This window comes from Balaenoptera acutorostrata, chromosome 13 (assembly GCF_949987535.1).
Source record: "Balaenoptera acutorostrata chromosome 13, mBalAcu1.1, whole genome shotgun sequence".
NCBI classification, from domain to species: Eukaryota; Metazoa; Chordata; class Mammalia; order Artiodactyla; family Balaenopteridae; genus Balaenoptera; species Balaenoptera acutorostrata.
In genome coordinates this window covers 72,336,330-72,360,834 of record NC_080076.1, presented here as the reverse complement: position 1 = coordinate 72,360,834, position 24,505 = coordinate 72,336,330, and the positions used below count along the sequence as shown (strand labels likewise).

The following is a 24,505-nucleotide window of genomic DNA, read 5'->3' as shown; positions in this document are numbered from 1 at the left end:
TGCCCTGAGGGGGAAGTCTGTATCTCCAAAGCATGGCCCATAAGGCATGCTGACGCATAGATAGTGGCGCATAGATAGTGGCGATAGAATTATGTGGAAATACAAGGTTTACTGATTTATTGTCTGATATTCGTTCCCGTACTAAACCTATATATACATTCATGCTCTTTGAATAAACTTGCCTTGCAACCATCAGTTGTCTTGGCCCTTCTGATCCCATACTGGTGCTTTTCAGTTCCTTACCCCTCACCGCCAGGAACTTCTAGCTTTCTGCAGCCGGTCTGCGGCAAGTGGCACCCGAACAGGGACCTGAGTGTGTGAGGCATTTCGGAAGATTTCAGGTAAGTAGAACTCTCGAGTGAGATAGTGTGGCCACAAGAAATAATTTCGTTTTTTTTTTTTTTTTTTAATTAATTAATTAATTTATTTTTGGCTGTGTTGGGTCTTCGTTTCTGTGCGAGGGCTTTCCCCAGTTGCGGCAAGCGGGGGCCTCTCTTCATCGCGGTGCGCGGGCCTCTCACCACCGCGGCCTCTCCCGTTGCGGAGCACAGGCTCCAGACGCGCAGGCTCAGCAGTTGTGGCTCACGGGCCCAGTTGCTCCGCGGCACGTGGGATCTTCCCAGACCAGGGCCCGAACCCGTGTCCCCTGCATTAGCAGGCAGATTCTCAACCACTGCGCCACCTGGGAAGCCCCAATAATTTCGTTTTTAAGACGGTAACTCGAGAAAGAGTCAGAAGTAAAATAATATGGGACAAAAGGGCTCTAAGGAGCGTGATTTATTTGCTCAGGTTTTGCTTTCAATGTTAAAAGCCCGTGGAATTAAGGTAACTACCTCACAACTTCTGGAATTTTTGCAATTAGTATATGATGCTTGTCCTTGGTTCCCTGAAGGAGGATCAGTGGACTTAGCAATTTGGACTCGTGTAGGAGATGAGTTATCTAAATATCACGAAGCACATGGACCATCTTCTGTTTCAGTTTCCATTTTTAGCTTGTGGAATTTAATAAGAGATTGTTTTAATCCAATTTATGATTCAGTTCCAAAATTAACAGCTAAATCTGTAGAACATATTGCTGCAGTAGCTACTGCTCCTCCATTGCCACCGAGGATAAAGAGTGTTAATTCACTTGATGATGATGACTTTTCTTTTGATCTAGCAGATGAAGAAGCCAAATATGAGGCTGAAAAATATCCTGATGAAAATATTCTTCCACGGTTACAGCAATTACATGTCTCTGTCCCTATCCCTCCTAAGCTCAGTCCTTTACAACAAGCAGTACGGGGAGCTCTTAATAGAGGGGAGGATCCTTTATTCTGCTGTCCGGTGGTGGAACGACCCAATCCTCAAAATCCACAACAAAATAATCGGGAATATCAGCCTCTCTCCTTTAAGGTTTTGAAAGATTTAAAAGCAGCCTGTGCACAATATGGGCCTATAGCCCCTTTCACTATTACTATGTTGGATACTATTGCAACAGAAGCATTGCCTCCAGCAGACTGGAAATCTATTGCTCGTGCTTGTCTCACTGATGACGACTATTTACTTTGGAAATCAGAATATTATGAAAAGGCTGCTGAACAAGCTGAAAGAAATACTGCACATAATGTGCTAGTAAATTATGAGATGTTGATTGGGGAAGGACAACATCAGTTATTACAGGATCAATTAGCTTTCCCTTTTGTGGCTTATGCTCAGATCAATCATATAGCTCTACATGCATGGAAACATTTACCTGCCTCCACTAGGACTGAAGACCTTGCTAAAATAAGGCAAGGGGCAGATGAACCTTATGCTGATTTTGTGGACAGATTATTACAGGCTGTTAATAGAATTATTTCTGATGGTCCTTCTGGAGCAATTATCGTCAAACAATTGGCTTTCGAAAATGCTAATAATATTTGTCAGGCAGCTATACGTCCATGGAAAAAGAAAGGAAATTTAGAGGATTATATTCGAGTTTGTTCTGATATTGGATCATCTTACAGGGAGCAGCTATAGCTGCAGCCCTAACTAAGGCAGGATTTGGGCCAAATGCTAAAAGTAAAAACTGTTTTAAATGTGGGAAGCCAGGTCATTTTGCAAAAAATTGTACTGTTGATACTCCTAATATGCCTATCGTAAATTCTGTGCCTCAAGGTAAATCTCCTCCTCCCACAATTTGTCCCCGATGTCAAAGAGGTTGGCATTGGGCTAAACAATGTCGATCAGTGACTCATAAAGATGGAACTCCCTTGTTGGGAAACTTCCGGAGGGGCCTGCTCCGGCCCCATCAAACAATTGGAGCAATGTCAATAACCCCCCCACAACCTGCTCCACCGCCTCCAGCTCAGACCTTTGTTCCTCAGGGAATGGAATCTCCTCCCTTCAAAGGGCCACGCCAAATAGTGCAGGACTGGACCTCTGTGCCTCCACCCAATTCTTATTAACCTCAGATATGGGACCCCAAGCCCTTCCTATGGGAAATTTTGGGCCTTTACCCCAGGGAACAGTTGGTATAATCCTTGGAAGAAGTAGTATGCCTATGAAAGGCTTAACTATTATTCCTGGGGTGATTGATGCTGATTATGAAGGGGAATTAAAGGTTATGGTTCAAACATCAAAAGGATCTTTTCTTATCACGCCTGGTATGCGAATAGCTCAGCTTCTATTAATTCCATACATACCAGAAGGAAAAATTTTACAACATAACAAAAGGGGAACTGGGGCTTTCGGTTCCTCTGATGCAGTTTATTGGATTCAACAAATTGGTAGGGAAAGACCACAATTGGTATTAAAAATAAATGGAAGGCCTTTTTCTGGGTTATTAGATACTGGTGCTGTTTACCCCACCTTCCTGTTCCACAATTTGGAGACAATCCTCGGGGTTTACTCCCTCATCATCTTTGGCAAATGGATGTTACTCATATTCCCTCTTTTGGTAAATTACAATTTGTTCATGTAACTGTTTGATACTTACTCTAATTTTATATGTGCTACGCCTTTGGCTGGGGAATCTACTAAATATGTAATTACTCATTTATTTCATTGTTTTGCATCTATGGGAATTCCTAAAGCTTTAAAAACAGATAATGCTCCAGGATATACGAGTAAAGCTTTTGCCAATTTTTGTGCAACTTTCCATATTTCACATAAAACAGGCATTCCCTACAATCCTCAGGGTCAAGGTATTGTAGAACGTGCCAACCAACAATTAAAAATTACATTACAAAAAATAAAAAAGGGGGAATATGATAGATCTCCTCAGATTATGCTTAATCATGCTTTATTTATTTTAAATTTTTTAACTTTAGATGCATTTAGTCACACGCCTTATGAACGATTGTTTACAGGTCTTTCTGGAACCCCTCCTGAAAAAGCGCTTGTTAAATGGAAAGATCCCATGACTAACCTTTGGCATGGACCAGACCCTGTTTTAGTATGGGGCCGAGGCCATGTTTGTGTTTTCCCTAGGGAGGCAGACTCTCCTCGGTGGCTCCCGGAGCGCTTGGTTCGACATTATCATGCCATCACCAATAAACACCCTGACTCGAAGAATGCGTCGCCTGAGTCTCTCGCAATCGACCACAGCACACCCCAACCGGTTCCCCCGGCGGACGAGAAGAATGCGGCGACGGAGTAGGAGACAACTTGTCAGGGAGGCGAGGGGAGATCGAAATCAAATTACTTGGTATCAATTGCAATATTGCAATGTTTAGTATTTCAAGCACGTAGGATTATGGAGGAGAGTGCTCATCCTCGCTCTCCTCTTACCTTTTTTTTGGCCATGATAGCTGTATTGGCAGCCCCACCTATAGAGGCTAAATCTTATTGGGCTTATGTACCCGATCCTCCTTTATTACAACCTGTTACATGGTCTGAAGCTGACCTTCCAATTTTCTATAATGATTCTACTTTTGGAAGAGTGCTAGGAAATTTGCCTATTACTAATACTTCTGTTAATTACTCTAATTGGTTTAATACTCCCCCTGTTTGTTTAAGTCCTATGAGTACCAATTCGGGTTGTGTTAAGGCTGTTGCTTTAGAACATGCTATTTCTTACCAAACCACTGTAAATTCTCAATTTTTTACTCATTTACGTAAAAATTATAAAGCTGTGGGATCTAATATGTCTTCCTTGCAAACAGACTGTTTCTAGATGAGGAGATTTATCCACCTTTGTATTTTGGTATAAGGATAACGTTCCCATTCACACGAATGCTAGAGTAACTAAGCTTGCTTCTAATACTTCGTTGGATCATTCTCTATGCATATATCGCTTGAGGATTAAAGATACTGGACATTATTTGTGTATTGAAACTACCATGGGTAATCAAGGGACGTTATTAGCTGGACATCAAATTACGGTCGTGAAGACTGTCACAGGACTACAATTTCCTGCTTTTATGGCTTCTGAATTCCCGCAGTCTGATTTTCCTGTTTGTAATGATACATGGACTAAAGCCTCTGTCTGGTGTACTTTAGATTATGATAATGGCACCATACTAGTTTCTTCTGTCCCCGTTAATAATAACAGCCTTGTGTTTTACAAGCAATGGGAATTCTGGAAACTTGCCTTATCCTTTTCTTATAGACCGGTGATTACTTGCGTCGCTCCTCCTTATGCTTTATTGATTGGAGATTTAATTGTAGAAAACACTATGAATCCTATAGGTTATAATATTACTTGTGTTAATTGTATCTTTAGTAGTTGTGTTTTGCCCGTTAAAGGATCTGCATCTGTTATGATTATGAAGCAACCTTCTTATATAATGTTACCTGTTAATTTGTCTGAACCATGGTATCATAACACTGGCATGCAAGCCTGGCTGGAATTGCCTAAAGCATTAAAACGACCAAAGAGATTTATTGGTGTTCTAATATGTGCAATCCTAGCCTTAGCAGCTTTAACTGCTAAGTTAACTGCGGCCACTGCTGGGATTGCTCTTTCACAAACTATTCACCAGGCTCATTATGTTAATCAGTTATCTAAAAATACTAGTGTAGCATTAGCCCTACAAAGTCATATTGATATCCAACTAAAAACGGAAGTAGATGAATTAAAAAATGTTCTAATAGGAATAGGGGATCAAGTTATGGCTTTAAAATTAAAAATGCGTTTGATCTGTCATGCCAAATATACCTGGATTTGTGTAACTCAACATTTATATAATGATTCACAATGGGATTGGGAAAAAGTTAAAATGCATATATTAAGTGTATGGACTGATGGACACATTAGCCTTGATATTCAAAAGTTAAATGCCGAAATACAAGCTATTCAAGAGGCCCACCTGGACGAAGATGGACCCCAGAATTTGATTCAAGGATTATTAGATCAACTACAATGGCTAAATCCGATACAATGGATTCATGGAGGGGTCTCGGGCCTGATATCAATTGGTGTACTACTTTTATTGGTGATCGGTTTATTACCTTGTGTTGTCAGATTTGTAATGGGGCGCCTCGCTGTCTTGCGTCAGGATGTTCATGGCTTAAAACTACATTATCAAGCTTTAAAAAATAATAAAAAGGGGGGAAATGTGGTGGCCCCCAAGCTGTAAGCTTATTCAGCTTTCTGCTTTCTGGAGAACTGCTTGTCTCTTTCTTGGTATGCACTCCTGACGCTGCGGTATTGAGCGTAAAAAAGGAAAATGGCTTGCGGCCAGTTTCGTTCCAGGTGCCTGCTCTGGATCTAAGAGCCCCTGGTTGTTCCCCAGAAGAAGGACGTGCTGCCCTGAGGGGGAAGTCTGTATCTCCAAAGAATGGCCCATAAGGCATGCTGACGCATAGATAGTGGCGCATAGATAGTGGCGATAGAATTATGTGGAAATACAAGGTTTACTGATTTATTGTCTGATATTCGTTCCCGTACTAAACCTATATATACATTCATGCTCTTTGAATAAACTTGCCTTGCAACCATCAGTTGTCTTGGCCCTTCTGATCCCATACTGGTGCTTTTCAGTTCCTTACCCCTTACCTCCAGGAACTTCTAGCTTTCTGCAGCCGGTCTGCGGCAATGGTGTAAAGCAGTGGCATCTAAAACTGCTAGTGCCTTAGCAGGAATCAAGGCAGTGACACCAAACTGTACTAGTAGTCACTGTATTCTTTACCCCTGTGCACTCCGGGGTGGGGAAAAGCTGGTTTCACTTAAGAATGTCCTTGGGCTTCCCAGGTGGCACAGTGGTTGAGAATCTGCCTGCTAATGCAGGGGACACGGGTTCAAGCCCTGGTCTGGGAAGATCCCACATGCTGCGGAGCAACTAGGCCCGTGAGCCACAACTACTGAGCCTGTGTGTCTGGAGCCTGTGCTCCGCAACAAGAGAGGCCACGATAGTGAGAGGCCCGTGCACCGCGATGAAGAGTGGCCCCCGCTTGCCGCAACTAGAGAAAGCCCTCGCACAGAAACGAAGACCCAACACAGCCAAAAATAAATAAATAAATTAATTAATTAAAAAAAAAAAGAAAGCAGGATTTGTGATCCTTAAAAAAAAAAATGTCCTTGATAAGGCAAAAAAAAAAAAATTATTAAATCTCAACAGCAACACCAAAAAAGGGGTCATCCCACAGACCTGGACTCTAGTCTTGCCTCTGTGACCTTTGGCAAGACACCCTTTCTAAGCCTGTTTCTTGTAAAATGGGCGTGTGGCACCGTGCTCATAGGTTTCTCATGAGGATCAAATGAGAATGCTTATAAAATGCTTAGCACGGTGCCTAGTGTGTGGTTCGAGCTCTTACACTTTCAGCTCTTATCAATAACTACCTGTCAAAATCCAGGAAAGAATGTTACAGGGAACAGTCAGTGTCCACTTAGCAAGTTTCCAAATTCTAAGGATCTGGATTCCAGCTAAGTAAGAGAAAAGAGCCTTGCATGTAACACAAGACTGTTGGACCATCTTAAGCCATGCAACTGAAGAGGTTCAGCTCCAGCCTCCCCCAGACACGCCATGGCATATGGATTCTTTTGAGCTAAAGGAAATCAAGACCCTGTGGGCTCAAGAGAAACATCTGTCCCTCCCTTAACTACCTGGAAGAATTTAAATTGGAAGTCTCTCCCTAAATGAGAATTATTACCAGAGATGAATCTTATCTGAGTGACCCATCTGTATGGCAGGGCAAACATCTAATTACCAAATGTCTGCTCTTTTGCGTCTTGTTCCTGTGAATTGCCCTCCTTCCTGTTGAAGCCCCAGGTCCCTATCCCATTCCTTAGCTCAGTATAGCATAAATACCTCTTTTTACCCTTCTAACTTTAACCTCTCATGTGTGTGGGGTTCTCGTACTGACAAAATTAAATTTGATTTTCCCCTGCTACTCTGTCTCATGTCAATTTGATCATCAGACCAGCCAAAAGAACCTTTGAAGGGTAGAGGAAAATTCTTTCTCCCCAACACAAGGCTGGGAAACATCAAATGATGCTGTGGCAGGATTGGAGTAATCCTGTCCAACAGCCTTCCCCTCTTTCCCCTGCATTCCCCCTCCCTCCTCAAAGGCTAACGGTCTTGACAGGACCTCAGGAAGGGACACACTGGATTCCTACTTGCAGGTCCCAGGAGAGCTGCTCAGACAGATCCTTGGAACTGTTTTGAATTTACAGGCGACTCTTGCAGAGGTCTGGGTCCAGTTTCAAAGTTAATATAGGACTCATCTTCCTTTCCTTTGGCCACTTCTCCAGCAAAGGAGAGTGTTCCAGGCAGAGGGAACAGAATGTGTAAAGGCTGGAGGTAGCCGAGGAAAGAGGATCGGCAGGGAAACAGTGGAAGAGGCAATGCCTCCAGGTCCTGGTGATCAGAAATGGCAGAGCTAGGGACTTCCCTGGCGGTCCAGTGGTTAGGACTCCATGCTTCCACTGCAGGAGGCAAGGGTTCGATTCCCGGTCGCGGGAACTAAGATTCCGTATGCTGCACGGTGCGGCCAGCAATAGCTGAGCTAGAAGGACACTTGGCATCTGACCAACTGAGCTCAGACGCAAAATATGCCCTTTACTTCTGTGTGGACTTGGGCATGTTAATTTCTCAGCCTCCTTTTTTTAATCTCTAAAGGGGTCATAACAATACCCACACATGGGAGAGTTTTTATGAAGATTCAAGTAGGTCAAGAAACTGGCCCGCAATCTGTGTTCATGAAACAGATTCTGACTCAAGATATAAAAACTGAGTGGCCACTGTGTGCCAATGGACATACATTTTTTTCAATTAGCCCTCAGAACTGCTCCATTATCCTCCAGTTTGTTAATGAAGAAACTGAGGCTCAGAGGGGACAATTGACTGAGGTCACAGCAGGCAGTGGCCAAGGGACCTTCCTCTGTTGTTGCTCCTGCCTTTCTGGGAGCGCTTCCATTCCCACTGTTAAGACCTTCAATAATAATGAAGACTAAAAGTGATTTATTATTATTATTATTATAAATAATATTTTAAAAACCAGCCTGGTACATGGCAGAAAAAAATGATATCTCTTTCAGAATGTACTTCAAACCTATGCCTCAAAGAATCCCAAAGGAAGGGGAGGGATAAATCAAGAGTATGGGATTAACAGATACACACTATTATATATAAAATAGATAACCAACAAGAAACTACTGTATAGCACAGGGAACTATACTCAATACTTTGTAATAACCTATAAGGGAAAAGAGTTTGAAAAAGAATATATATATATATATACACACACACACATATATATATGTGTGTGCGTATATATTCAGTTTTATATATATATATATAAAACTGAATCACTGTGCTGTATACCTGAAATTAACACAACATTGTAAATCAACTATCTTTTAATAAAAAAAAAAAAGGTATTTTGTGTATATTGACAAATTGATCCTAAAGGTCGTGTGGAAAGGCAAAACAAACCAGAATAACCAACAAAACACTGAAGAAGAACAAAGTTGGAGGACTGACACTACCTGATTTCCAGATTTACAATAAAGCTGCAGTAATCAAGATGGTGTACTATTGGTCAAAGAATCAACAGACTGACCAACAGAACAGAACAGAGAGCCCAGATACAGACTACCGCAAAAATAGTCAACCGGTATTTTGACAAAGGAGCAAAGGCAACTGACAATAGAGAAAGGACAGTAATTTCAACAAAAGGTGCTGGAGCAATCGGATATATCAAAAAAAAAGAATTAATCCTAGGCATATACCTTTTACCTTTCACAAAAAACTAATTCAAAGTGGACCTAAATGTAAGAGACAAAACAAAAAAAACTTCTGGAAGAGGTGATGACTTTTAAGATATAACATCAAAGGCATGGTCTATAAAAGAAATGATTGCTAAGCTGGACTTCATTAAAAAAAAACAAAACACTTCTGCTCTGCTAAGGACACTGTCAAGAGAATGAGAAGACAAGCCACAGTGTGGGAGAAAATATTTGCAAATGATATATCTGATAAAAGATGGTTATCCAAAGAACCCTTAAAACTTAACAATACAAAAACAAACAACCCAATTTAAAAATAGACCAAAGACCTGAACAGACATCTCACCAGAGATGATATATAGATGGCAAATAAGCATATGAAAAGATGCTCCATTTCATATGTCACCAGGTAATTGCAAATTAAAACAACAATGATACCACTATACACCTATTAGAATAGCTCAAATCCAAAACACTGACATCACCAAATGTTGGCGAGGATGCGGAGCAACAGGAACTGTCACTCACTGCTGGTGGGAATGCAACATGGTACAGCCACTTTGGAAGACAGTTGGCAGCTGCTTACAAAGCAAAACATAGTTTCACTATCAGATTCCACAATCGTGCTCCTAGCTGTTTACCCAACAGATATGAATACTTATGTCCACACAAAAATCTGCATGTGAGAGTTTATAACAACTTTATCCATAATTGCCAAAAACTGGAAGCAACCAAGGTGTCTTTCCATAGGTGAATGGATAAACACATTCTGGCACATATATACTATGAAATATTATATGACTGAAAATAGCAATTAAAAGAAATGAGCTGTTGGACTTCCCTGGCTGTCCAGTGGTTAAGACTCCACACTTCCAATGCAGGGGACGTGCAGGTTTGACCCCTGGTCAGGGAACTAAGATCCCACATGCTGAGTGGCACAGCCAAAAAAAATTAAAAAGTAAAAGAAATGAGCTATTAAGCCACAAAAAGACAAGGGTGAAACTTACATTCATATTGCCAAGGGAAGAAAGGGGCAAGACTGAAAGGTCTCCAATTATTCCTACTACACAGCATTGTGGAAAAGGCAAAACTATAGTAATAGTAAGAAGATCAGTAGTTGCCAGAGGCTGGGGGGAAAGAGTAGGGGAAGGGAGGGTGAATAGGTGAAGCAAGCATGGCAAAACTGTATGAGTATAATGCTGGATATATAATACTACATATCTGTGAAAACCTATAGAACTTTACAGCAAATAGAGTGAACCTAATGCATGCAAATTAAAAAAAAAATTATTCAGGAGACGAGGGGATCCCAGGATAGAATGCAGAATGCGACAAACAATCTAATTGTATTACAAATGTATGAAGCAACCTCACCAAAAGAGTCAGGGAGGACTTCCCCGGTGGCACAGTGGTTAAGAATCCGCCTGCCAATGCAGGAGACACGGGTTCGAGCCCTGGTCCGGGAAGATCCCACATGCCGTGGAGCAAATAAGCCCGTGTGCCACAGCTACTGAGCCTGTGCTCTAGAGTCCACGAGCCACAACTAGTGAAGGCCGCGCGCCTAGAGCCCGTGCTCTGCAACAAGAGAAGCCACCGCAATGAGAAGCCCGCACACCGCAACAGAGTAGCCCCCGCTCGCCGCAACTAGAGAAAAGCCCGCACACAGCAAAGAAGACCCAACACAGCCAAAAACAAATAAATAAATAAATAAATTTATTTTAAAAAAAAAAAGAGTGGGGGAAAGGGTGCTGACCTAAGAAACTTTGATGATGAGTGGGGTCTGTAGAATAAAGGCAAAAAGATCTGCACATAAGCACTATATCATGAGGGTGAGAGTTAATAATTCTGATGCTAGCAGACATGCATACTGGAATTGAACAATTAAGCAAATGGATGGCAGGTTACAGAAGGCAGGTTTCTCACTGTTGGAGTCGGGGTTTACAGACAAGCAAGGGGAGGAGGCTAGAATGATCTGTGTGGCGACGGTAGTGGTGGAGACATCGGTATGAATTCATGTTTAGCTTAATACAGACAAAGATGGTTACATCCAGAAATAGTTATAGATATGTGTGTACACAACAGAACAGTATACACAAACATATTTTTTGCTGTCAGCTCAGAGGGTCTAGAAGCAAAGACAGCACAGTAGCAATAAGATTACCCAGTGCCCAGATTTTGATTTATAATAACCATTCTCCAATAAAAGGAACCACGTTCCCCTAATATGACTGATACTAGGACTGGGACAAGAAATATGCAAGATGAGCCTGGAGCATCTTATAGGGCCAGAAGGTAAGGAAGTACACACATGCACATGTGCACCCACACTGATGGAGTATGCCAAAGGGATACAGGAGCAAACTGAAGGGGGGCCCCTAGTGGCCAAAGCTGGAATAATTTGAGCAACAAAAGTGATATTAGACTATAACCCAAAGTAAAAAATAAATATCCAGGGCTTCCCTGGTGGCGCAGTGGTTGAGAATCTGCCTGCTAATGCAGGGGACACGGGTTCGAGCCCTGGTCTGGGAAGATCCCACATGCCGCGGAGCAGCTGGGCCCGTGAGCCACAACTACTGAGCCTGCGCGTCTGGAGCCTGCGCCCCGCAGCGGGAGGGGCCGCGATAGTGAAAGGCCCGCGCACCGCGATGAAGAGCGGTCCCCGCGCCGCGATGAAGAGTGGCCCCCACTTGCCACAGCTAGAGAAAGCCCTCGCACGAACCGAAGACCCAGCACAGCCAAAAATAAAAAAAATAAATAAATAAAAATAAAAGCTATAAAATTTTAATAAAAAAATAAATAAATATCCATGCTTACATACTGATATAAATAAATGATTCAACAAATAAATAAACACTGATATACACTGAATGTTTGTGTCCCCCCAAATTCATGTGTTGAAATCTAATCCCCAATGCCATGTTTTCTGGAGGTGGGGTCTTTGGGAGGTAAATTAGGAGCCATCATGCATGGGACTAGACTCCTTATAAAACATACCCCAGTAGATAACTAACAAGGACCTACTGTATAGCACAGGGAACTATACTTAATATCTTGTAATAACCTATAATGGAAGAGAATGTTAAAAAAAGAATATATATATATAAATATATCTATAAATATATCTATATAAATAAAATAACTGAATCACTTTATAATACACCTGAAACTAACACATTGTAAAACAACCATATTTCAATAAAATTTTTTAAAAAAAGAGAGACCCCGGAGAGAGCCCTCACTCCTTCAGCCATGTGAAGACACAGTGAAAAGTTGGTTGTCTATGAACCAGAAAGCAATCCCTCACCAGACACCCAATCTGTTGGCACCTTGGTCGTGGACTTTCCAGCCTCCAGAATTGTGAGAAACAAATTTCTGTTGTTTGTAAGCTACTTATGGTATGGTATTTTGTTATAGCAAGTCTATGGTATTTTGTTATAGTAGCCCAGACAGACTAAGACAAATGGATAAGAGACAAATCTCTCATGCAGAAAAATTCCCAATAATGTATGTAGATACTCTGCCTTCAAGGAGGGGGAGCATAACTCCCCACTCCCTAAGCGTGGGCTGTGCAGAGTGACTTCCTTCCAAAACATACAGTACGGAAAGTGGGTGGGAGGAAGAGCATCTTTACAATCGAGAAGCCCAACAAGCAATTGGTCAACCAAATGACCAAAGCCAAGGTGAACAATGACAAATCATGTTGACAGCATACAACCTTGATAGGATGTGATGAAAATGGCACTTCCCCTCTGTGGTCTTCTTCCTCCAACCCACAGTTTTTTAAAAATTTATTTATTATTTATTTTATTTATTTATTTTGGCTATGCTGGGTCTTAGTTGCAGCATGCATGTGGGATCTAGTTCTCCAACAAGGGACCCAACCTGGGCCCCCTGTATTGGGAGTGTGGAGTCTTACCCACTGGACTGCCAGGGAAGTCCCTCCAACCCCCAGTTTAACCATGAGTAAAAAAACAAATTCCAAACATCCTGCGAGATACCTGACCAGGACTCCTCAAAACTGTCAAGGTCATCACAAATAAGGAAGGTCTGAGAAACTGTCACAGCCAAGAGGAGCCTAAGGAGACATGACAAATGTAACGTGGTGTCCTGGAACAGAAAAAAAAAAAAAAAAGATATTAGGTTTAAAACTAAGGAAATCTGAATAATGTATGTTAATAATAAAGTATTAATATTGGTTCATTAACTGTAACAAATGTACCATACTAATGTTAGATGTTAATAATAAGAGAAACTGACTGTGGGATATATGGGAATTCTCTGCACCATCTACTCAATTTTTATGTAAAGCTAAAGCTGTTCTAAAAAATAAAGTCCTGGCGACTTTCCTGGCAGTTCAGTGGTTAAGACTCCACGCTTCCAATGCAGGGGGTGTAGGTTCGATTCCTTGTCAGGGAACTAAGATCCCGCATGCTGTGTGGCGTGGGGGGAAAAAAATTAAAAATAAAATCTATCTATCTATCTATTTATTTATTTGGCTGCATTGGGTCTTAGTTGCGGCTCATAGGCTTCTCTCTAGTTGTGGCACGTGGGCTCAGTAATTGTGGCACGTGGGCTTAGTTGCCCCGTGGCATGTGGGATCTTAGTTCCCCGACCAGGGATCGAAGCCACGTCCCCTGCATTGGAAGGCGGATTCTTAACCACTGAACCACCAGGGAAGTCCCCAAAATAAAGTCTACTTTTTTTTTAAAAAAAAGGAGGAGTCCTTAAAATGATCACCTCATCATTTCTGTGGAATTTGAAGGTATTTTGCTGGTGTCCTTAAATAAATAATCCTATGTTCTGGCGGGTCTACTGATTTTAAGCAACTTATGGAGAATGGGGGTTCTTTTGGGAGACTAGGTTAAAAGTGATGCTACTTTAACCAGTTGCTCAAAGACTCACATCTTGATTTTAATTGTTCTTAGTAGAAATTAAAATCTTAGTATCATCTTTTTGATAGGTTATCAAATATCATAGTTGATTGACTTCAATTTTGTCTCAATCAGCCCATACATACTAATTTCATGCTTCTTTTTTGCAAGTTAAATCAATAAAAATGTGATTTCAAAAAAATGTGAGCTGTTAAGAGGCATGGAAGACAGAGTAAGATGGTCCAACATAAGTCTAATGGAAACTACAGGAGGAAAAAAAATGGTGAGAAAGAAGAAGCAATATTTGAAAATATAATGGTTGAGGATTTTCCAGAATCGAGGAAAGATATCAGTCCTTGGAATGAGGAATCCCAGTGAATCTCAAGCTGGATAGGAAGACAGAAAATGACACATTATCTACAGAGAGATGATAATTCTACTGACGGATATCTTCTCAGTAATAACAATGAAAGTCAGATCAGACTAGAATGATATCTTCATTGTGTTGAGAGACTGTACTAGTCACTTGAATTCTATACTCAGTGAAACTATCACTCAAAAACAAAAATAAGAGTAAAATAAAGACATTTTAAGACACCCAAAAACTGAGAGTTTACTTGCACTAGAACCTGACTAACATACTTCCAGAAGAGAAAAAAAGATGATTCCAGAAGGAAAGTCTAAGATGTAAGAATGGGAGCAAAGAAAATGTCAAGGCTGCAGATAAATGTAAACAAATATTGAGTACATAAACCAATACCAATAATGTGTAACATACAGGGTTTAAAATTAAGGTAAAGTTCAACAATTGTATGTAAGTCTAGAGGGTTCAGATTGGAGTTAAAGTCTACTAAGATCCTTTTATTAAAATTTCTGAAGAAGACAAAGATAATGATTAACTTTAGGATCTGCTAACTCAAATGTGTAAGTTAAAAATTTTGGATAATCATTTAAAGAACAGAAACAGAGTATGTAAACTAGTAGAAGGGCAAACAGAATTATTGTGGGGAGAATTTAAAAGAAAACAAAAAGGAGGGGGAGAAAAAAGAAACCCAGAAAAAGTGAATAGGTAGAACAAAAATAAGACAGAAGACAGAAACCCAAATATATCAGCCATCACAATCCATGTAAATGGATTAAACTATCCAGTTTAAGGGTGAAGACTATCAGGTTGGTTTTTAAAATACCCAGCTACATTCTGTTTTCAAGAGAAATTCCTATAACATAAAAATGCAAAAAGATTAAAAGTGAAAGGTTAGAAAAAGATATACCAGAAAAATACCAACCAAAATAAAGTTGGCTTAGCTATATTATTATCAGATCAAATAGTCTTAGGCAAAAAGCATTAATAGAGACAAAGAGCATATATCAGATTGTATTTTGCAAAGATGGCTGCAACAATACCCCCTGTCCCACTGTGGTCTTCTATAATTTTGTCATTCATCCACAAAGTCTTAAGTCCCCTCCCTTTGAATCTGGGCAGATTTGTGACTTGCTTGTAAGTTGCAGAATATAGGAGAAGTGATAATATATGACTTCAAGTCAGAAAAGAAAATGCACTGCCACCTTGCTCGTGGCAACACTTGAGAGCTGTTGTGTAAGCAGTCCAACCGCCCTGAGGCTGCTATCCTGGGTGGAAGCCTAAATTGGCCCAGGAAAGTAATCCACATGATTACCTGAAGAAGCCCTTCGATTACCTGAAGAGACAGAAGCATGTCCAGCCAGCCCCCAGCTTCTCCAGCCCTCAGACTATTCCAGCTTTCGTGATTTCAACTGCATAAGACTTATAGACAGAAACAGTCAACTGACCCCATCCCCAATTTCTATTTATTTATTTTTTTATGGCCGTGCCACACAGGGATCTTAGTTCCCTGACCAGGGATTGAACCTGTGCCCCCTGCAGTGGAAGCACAGAGTCCTAACCATTGGACTGCCAGGGAATTCCCCCATGCCGAATTTTTAACCCACAGAAACCATGAGATAACAAAATGATTCTTGCTTTAAATCACTAAATTTTGAGATAATTTGTTACACAACAACAATGACCAGAACAGAGGGTTACCACATATTGATAAAAGACTCAATTCACTAAGATTTTTTTAAACCATTCTAAACCTAATAATATAGCTACAAAATAAAAGGTGAATTCTGATAAAACCGCAAGGAGAAATGGAGGACTGGCCTTTGCCCTCAGCTTCTGGGAGGTAATCTCTAAGCCCTTGGAATGTCATGCCTGATAGGAGTGTCCTTGTTTGACTGGGGGCCTTGAGCCAGACAGATAACGGTTTTTTAGGGTGGGGCACTTTGGTTCATGTGACACCAGCTTGGACCTCCAGAGGGCTGGAAATTGTTATCAGCCACATGGGTAGTCAACCCTGCGTGAGTGATGGAGCCCAGTAAAGACTCTGGACACCAAGGCTTTGGTGAGCTTCCCCGGTTGGCAATACTCCATGCATAGTGTCATGCATTGATGCCAGGAAAGTAACACTGCCCTGAGTCTCTAGGGGACGGATGACTAAGCTCCAAGTTTGGTACTTTCCTAAACCCTGTCCCAAGTGTCTCTTCCCTTGGCTGATTTTAATCTGTATCTTTCCCTGTAATAAACTGTTAACTGTGGTATAACAGCTTTCATTGAGTTTTGAAGGTCCTTCTAGTGAATTATCAAAACTGAGGATGATCTCAGGGACCCGTGCACTTGCAACTAGTGTCAGAGTGGGAGTAGTCTTGTGGACTGTTCCCTATCTCCACAATTGGTTGAATTTTTACACTACCTAATCTCCACCAAGAATAGAATGGATAAAGTATGGTATATTCTATATGGCAATTAGCATGAGTGAACATTCACACAACAAGAAGGATGAATTTCACAAACATAATGTTGATTGAAAGAAGCCAGACAAAAAAGAAAACACAGCATGTAGGGAACTACAATCTCCATGGATGTCTCAGTCCTCCTGTAAAAAGCCCTAGCCTCTTGAGATGTGGAAATGTATACAATATAAAGAGTAAATGCTTGCTTTAACTTCCCCTAAAAGCATTTTGCTTTCCACATACCATAAGACTTTAATCTGTAGCCATTTGTGTAGTTAACTGGTCTTATCCAAAAGGATAATAGGGACTTCCCTGGTGGTCCAGTGGTTAAGACTCCACTCTTTTTTTTTTTTTTTTTTTTACTTTTCAAATTAGGATATATTAAAAGTTTCATTTTGTTCTGGGCACTTTCTTTAGACGCCCTTGAGAAAACAGGAAAATGATAAAGTGTTCAAAGCCAGCATCTGGTAAGCATAGGTTCAATGTATGTTAGAGCCAGAAGGAATCTCAGCAGTTCGTCCTTCAGACTAACCCAATCCTTTGATAATTTCAAATACACTTTGAAATTTTTGAGCTCTTCACCTTGAATGTTTTCTTTTTTTTTTTTTTTTTTTTTAACATATAGCTTTTTTTTTTTTTTTTTTTTTTTTTTTTTCCACACACACACACTGTATTTTATTTTTACAAGAGATAGATAGACTGACACCAAGCATTGTACATGGATGACCACAACAAAAGCAACAATGATTGCAATTACCAAACATGAAACACACTTATACTATGTCATAACATTGACATTCAGTCCAGTAATCCTCCACTGTAACAGCTCCTTTACTTTGCAGTGAAAATTGATTTGTATATTCTTTTCCTCTGAGTCCTTGTGGGATTTTTTTTTTTTAATTCAGACAGAAAGTCACAAAAATTATACTCATCCTCATCAGTTCACTCAGTCCCATGTAATTAATTTCTTTTTTTTCATCTTGATCTTTTGTTAGCACTTTTATGAGTTCATCAGTTTTTCATTAGAGTTCTGAAAATGCTTATTCATTCAGTTCAGCAGTACAGTCAGTTACCAGAAACCTGTACTTGTCAGAGTCTTTTCCATGAATTTCTTGAAGATGAAACTCTTTTATAGGAACATATTTGCAAAATCATCAGAGTACACCCAGAACTGTCTGTAAATGACAAAAGACTTAAAAATGACCATGGTTAAAGATTTGATGAAAGTTCATAATAATGCAGTTGACAAGAAAATTAGTTATTTCTGAGATATACATTTTAAAGTAATAACTAGGATTATTACTTATAACATTATACCAGAACATATAAGATTTTTAGACGTTTCCTGTAATGTCTGAAACATTTATATTAACATATTTCCATACATATTTCCATACAAATACAAATATAAGATTTTTAGAAATTTCCTGTAATGTCTGAAACATTTATATTAACATATTTCCATACATATTTCCATACAAATACAAATATAAGATTTTTAGAAATTTCATGTAATGTCTGAAACATTTATATTAACATATTTCCATACATATTTCCATACAAATACAAATATAAGATTTTTAGAAATTTCATGTAATGTCTGAAACATTTATATTAACATATTTCCATACATATTTCCATACAAATACAAATATAAGATTTATATATATGCTGTCTACAAGAGACCCACTTCAGACCTAGGGACACATACAGACTGAAAGTGAGGGGATGGAAAAAGATATTCCATGCAAATGGAAATCAAAAGAAAGCTGGAGTAGCTATACTCATATCAGATAAAATAGACTTTAAAATAAAGAATGTTACAAGAGACAAGGAAGGACACTACATAATGATCCAGGGATCAATCCAAGAAGAAGATATAACAATTATAAATATATATGCACCCAACATAGGAGCACCTCAATACATAAGGCAACTGCTAACAGCTATAAAAGAGGAAATCGACAGTAACACAATAATAGTGGGGGACTTTAACACCTCACTTACACCAATGGACAGATCATCCAAAATGAAAATAAATAAGGAAACAGAAGCTTTAAATGACACAATAGACCAGATAGATTTAATTGATATATATAGGACATTCCATCCAAAAACGGCAGATTACACGTTCTTCTCAAGTGCACACGGAACATTCTCCAGGATAGATCACATCTTGGGTCACAAATCAAGCCTCAGTAAATTTAAGAAAATTGAAATCATATCAAGCATCTTTTCTGACCACAACGCTATGAGATTAGAAATGAATTACAGGGAAAAAAACGTAAAAAAGACAAACACATGGAGGCTAAACAATACGTTACTAAATAACCAAGAGATCACTGAAGAAATCAAACAGGAAATAAAAAAATACCTAGAGACAAATGACAATGAAAACACGACGACCCAAAACCTATGGGATGCAGCAAAAGCGGTTCTAAGAGGGAAGTTTATAGCTATACAAGCCTACCTAAAGAAACAAGAAAAATCTCAAGTAAACAATCTAACTTTACACCTAAAGAAACTAGAGAAAGAAGAACAAACAAAACCCAAAGTTAGCAGAAGGAAAGAAATCATAAAGATCAGAGCAGAAATAAATGAAATAGAAACAAAGAAAACAATAGCAAAGATCAATAAAACTAAAAGTTGGTTCTTTGAGAAGATAAACAAAATTGATAAGCCATTAGCCAGACTCATCAAGAAAAAGAGGGAGAGGACTCAAATCAATAAAATCAGAAATGAAAAAGGAGAAGTTACAACAGACACCGCAGAAATACAAAACATCCTAAGAGACTACTACAAGCAACTTTATGCCAATAAAATGGACAACCTGGAAGAAATGGACAAATTCTTAGAAAGGTATAACCTTCCAAGACTGAACCAGGAAGAAACAGAAAATATCAACAGACCAATCACAAGTAATGAAATTGAAACTGTGATTAAAAATCTTCCAACAAACAAAAGTCCAGGACCAGATGGCTTCACAGGTGAATTCTATCAAACATTTAGAGAAGAGCTAACACCCATCCTTCTCAAACTCTTCCAAAAAATTGCAGAGGAAGGAACTCTCCCAAACTCATTCTATGAGGCCACCATCACCCTGATACCAAAACCAGACAAAGACACTACAAAAAAAGAAAATTACAGACCAATATCACTGATGAATATAGATGCAAAAATCCTCAACAAAATACTAGCAAACAGAATCCAACAACACATTAAAAGGATCATACACCACGATCAAGTGGGATTTATCCCAGGGATGCAAGGATTCTTCAATATACGCAAATCAATCAATGTGATACACCATATTAACAAATTGAAGAAGAAAAACCATATGATCATCTCAATAGATGCAGAAAAAGCTTTTGACAAAATTCAACACCCATTTATGATAAAAACTCTCCAGAAAGTGGGCATAGAGGGAACCTACCTCAACATAATAAAGGCCATATATGACAAACCCACAGCAAACATCATTCTCAATGGTGAAAAACTGAAAGCATTTCCTCTAAGATCAGGAACGAGACAAGGATGTCCACTCTCACCACTATTATTCAACATAGTTCTGGAAGTCCTAGCCACGGCAATCAGAGAAGAAAAAGAAATAAAAGGAATACAAATTGGAAAAGAAGAAGTAAAACTGTCACTGTTTGCGGATGACATGATACTATACATAGAGAATCCTAAAACTGCCACCAGAAAACTGCTAGAGCTAATTAATGAATATGGTAAAGTTGCAGGTTACAAAATTAATGCACAGAAATCTCTTGCATTCCTATACACTAATGATGAAAAATCTGAAAGAGAAATTATGGAAACACTCCCATTTACCATTGCAACAAAAAGAATAAAATACCTAGGAATAAACCTACCTAGGGAGACAAAAGACCTGTATGCAGAAAACTATAAGACACTGATGAAAGAAATTAAAGATGATACCAACAGATGGAGAGATATACCATGTTCTTGGATTGGAAGAATCAACATTGTGAAAATGAGTATACTACCCAAAGCAATCTACAGATTCAATGCAATCCCTATCAAATTACCAATGGCATTTTTTACGGAGCTAGAACAAATCATCTTAAAATTTGTATGGAGACACAAAAGACCCCGAATAGCCAAAGCAGTCTTGAGGCAAAAAAATGGAGCTGGAGGAATCAGACTCCCTGACTTCAGACTATACTACAAAGCTACAGTAATCAAGACAATATGGTACTGGCACAAAAACAGAAACATAGATCAATGGAACAAGATAGAAAGCCCAGAGATTAACCCACGCACCTATGGTCAACTAATCTATGACAAAGGAGGCAAAGATATACAATGGAGAAAAGACAGTCTCTTCAATAAGTGGTGCTGGGAAAACTGGACAGCCACATGTAAAAGAATGAAATTAGAATACTCCCTAACACCATACACAAAAATAAACTCAAAATGGATTAGAGACCTAAATATAAGACTGGACACTATAAAACTCTTAGAGGAAAACATAGGAAGAACACTCTTTGACATAAATCACAGCAAGATCTTTTTCGATCCACCTCCTAGAGTAATGGAAATAAAAACAAAAATAAACAAGTGGGACCTAATGAAACTTCAAAGCTTTTGCACAGCAAAGGAAACCATAAACAAGACGAAAAGACAACCCTCAGAATGGGAGAAAATATTTGCAAATGAATCAACGGACAAAGGATTAATCTCCAAAATATATAAACAGCTCATTCAGCTCAATATCAAAGAAACAAACACCCCAATCCAAAAATGGGCAGAAGACCTAAATAGACATTTCTCCAAAGAAGACATACAGACGGCCACGAAGCACATGAAAAGATGCTCAACATCACTAATTATTAGAGAAATGCAAATCAAAACTACAATGAGGTATCACCTCACTCCTGTTAGAATGGGCATCATCAGAAAATCTACAAACAACAAATGCTGGAGAGGGTGTGGAGAAAAGGGAACCCTCTTGCACTGTTGGTGGGAATGTAAATTGATACAGCCACTATGGAGAACAATATGGAGGTTCCTTAAAAAACTAAAAATAGAACTACCATATGACCCAGCAATCCCACTACTGGGCATATACCCAGAGAAAACCGTAATTCAAAAAGACACGTGCACCCGAATGTTCATTGCAGCACTATTTACAATAGCCAGGTCATGGAAGCAACCTAAATGCCCATCAACAGACGAATGGATAAAGAAGTTGTGGTACATATATACGATGGAATATTATTCAGCCATAAAAAGGAACGAAATTGAGTCATTTGTTGAGAAGTGGATGGATCTAGAGACTGTCATACAGAGTGAAGTAAGTCAGAAAGAGAAAAACAAATATCGTATGTTAATGCATGTATGTGGAACGTAGAAAAATGGTACAGATGAGCCAGTTTGCAGGGCAGAAGTTGAGACACAGATGTAGAGAATGGACATATGGACACCAAGGGGGGAAAACTGCGATGAGGTGGGGATGGTGATGTGCTGAATTGGGCGATTGGGATTGACATGTATACACTGATGTGTATAAAACTGATGCCTAATAAGAACCTGCAGTATAAAAAAACAAACAAAACAACTAATACTAAACTTTCATTGGGTTATTTGTATGGAAATATGTTAATATAAATGTTTCAGACATTACATGAAATTTCTAAAAATCTTATATTTGTATTTGTATGGAAATATGTATGGAAATATGTTAATATAAATGTTTCAGACAGTACATGAAATTTCTAAAAATCTTATATTTGTATTTGTATGGAAATATGTATGGAAATATGTTAATATAAATGTTTCAGACATTACATGAAATTTCTAAAAATCTTATATTTGTATTTGTATGGAAATATGTATGGAGATATGTTAATATAAATGTTTCAGACATTACATGAAATTTCTAAAAATCTTATATTTGTATTTGTATGGAAATATGTATGGAAATATGTTAATATAAATGTTTCAGACATTACATGAAATTTCTAAAAATCTTATATTTGTATTTGTATGGAAATATGTATGGAAATATGTTAATATAAATGTTTCAGACATTACATGAAATTTCTAAGACTCCACTCTTCCACTGCAGAAGCTCGGGTTCAATCCGGCATGCTGTGGCCGGGGGCAGGGGGGCGGGGGAGAGACAGAAACAAAACGATAATAGAACTTATCTCCCTGAGAGAGTCAAATGGTTACAGCCCAGACTAGGCCCAGAGTTAAGCTCCCAAAGGTACCAGGAAGACTAGAGAGCTATCTCCCTGTCAAAAGGGATGAAGTCCACACATCCAAACACCTCTAGGTCACAGAAGCCAGACACTGGGGCTTATCCAGTTCTTGAAGCAATTCATTTACATTTGAATGGGTTAGGGTAAGTATCTAAGATACTTTTCATTCAATCTCCAAGAAGCAGAGGAGAGGCAGCTGCTTTTCTCCTGCAGGTAGAAATTAGAAAATCTGTTGTTCTCTATCCTTCATTTACGGGGTGTAACTTGGCACTCATATACAAAGTTTCCATCAGCTCTCATTGCACTGCCTGTGGGTCTAGGTGTGGGGAACGATGCTGCAATGTTACCCTGGCTGTTAATCTGGTTGTGAGTATCAAGATAGAGCTCTGTTCCCTGACCCAGAAGCCTCATGTTTCTGCAGTATTCACATATAAAAGTTACGTATCTGTGTGAGTGGAGTAACATCTCAGACCCTTCACAGTTCTTGACAAACCATACTATGAGATTCAATTGATATAATTGTCGACTGAAAAAAATGCACAACCTAAAAGTTTAGAATTGGGACTTCCCTGGTGGTCCAGTGGGTAAGACTCTGCACTCTCAATGCAGGGGGCCCAGGTTCGACCCCTGGTCGGGGAACTGGATCCCGCACGCATGCTGCAACTAAAGATCCCACATGCCGCACTGAAGATCCCGCGTGCCACAACTAAGACCCGGCACAGCCAAAATAAATAAAATAAATAAATAAGTATTAAAAAAATAGTTTAGAATTATGTTTTATTTAGCAGACTTTCTGAGGACTTAAGCCCAGGAGACAGCCTCTCAGATAACTCTAAGGGACTGTTCTGAAGAGGTAAGGGAGGAGCCAGGATACATAGAGGAGTTTTTGCAAAAAAATAAACAAACAAAAAACACACAAAGAAACAACAAACAAACGAAAAACAACAAAAAGCCCAGGTAGTTGGAACATCAAAAGATTACTGTTAATTAAAGAGAAAACAGACATCTCAAGTTAATGAATTTAGTGCTTTTCTATGTATGGGAAGATGCAAGAGTCTGGGCTCATTGAAATCATTCCTTTGATATGCACCTTAGCTATCTAGGGCCAGTATCCTGTTTTTCTCCATTCTGAATCCCCTCAGGGTGTAATAGGGAATTCTATTACAAGTTAATCACTAAAGGGATGTTGCCTATAAGCTTGAATTATAATGGCCCACCTCTGGAACCCCTGCCTCCCAGGTTATGAGCACTAAGCTAAAATCCCTTTGTTTAGCTCACATCCTGACCAGGCCCACCTGTGAATGACTACAGGAAGGAGGAAACTAACACATCCCCTCCTGAGGCTGACCGGAACCAGGAAATGTTTGACTTTACTCCCTCCCCTTTTAGTATAAAAGAAGCCTGAATTCTAACTCAGACAAGATGGTTCTTTGGGACATGAGTCCACCATTTTCTCGGTC

At 39.4% G+C, this 24,505-nt stretch overlaps 1 protein-coding gene and 1 non-coding gene across 9 annotated transcripts in view; one reads left to right on the top strand and one right to left on the bottom strand.

The window, feature by feature from the left end:
- Positions 1-24,505, bottom strand: part of TCN2 (transcobalamin 2) — a 48,906-nt gene that overhangs the window by 16,500 nt on the left and 7,901 nt on the right. For 7 of the 8 annotated variants that reach the window (XM_057526013.1, XM_057526019.1, XM_057526011.1 and 4 more), the window contains one exon: positions 13,132-13,240. The exons of the other annotated variant lie outside the window; for it this stretch is intronic. The gene's annotated coding sequence lies outside the window, so the exon portion shown is untranslated. The remainder of the gene's footprint in view (positions 1-13,131; positions 13,241-24,505) is intronic. 8 annotated transcript variants of the gene reach the window in all.
- Positions 23,612-23,684, top strand: TRNAE-CUC (transfer RNA glutamic acid (anticodon CUC)). The gene has a single exon. It is a non-coding gene; the product is annotated as a tRNA-Glu (tRNA).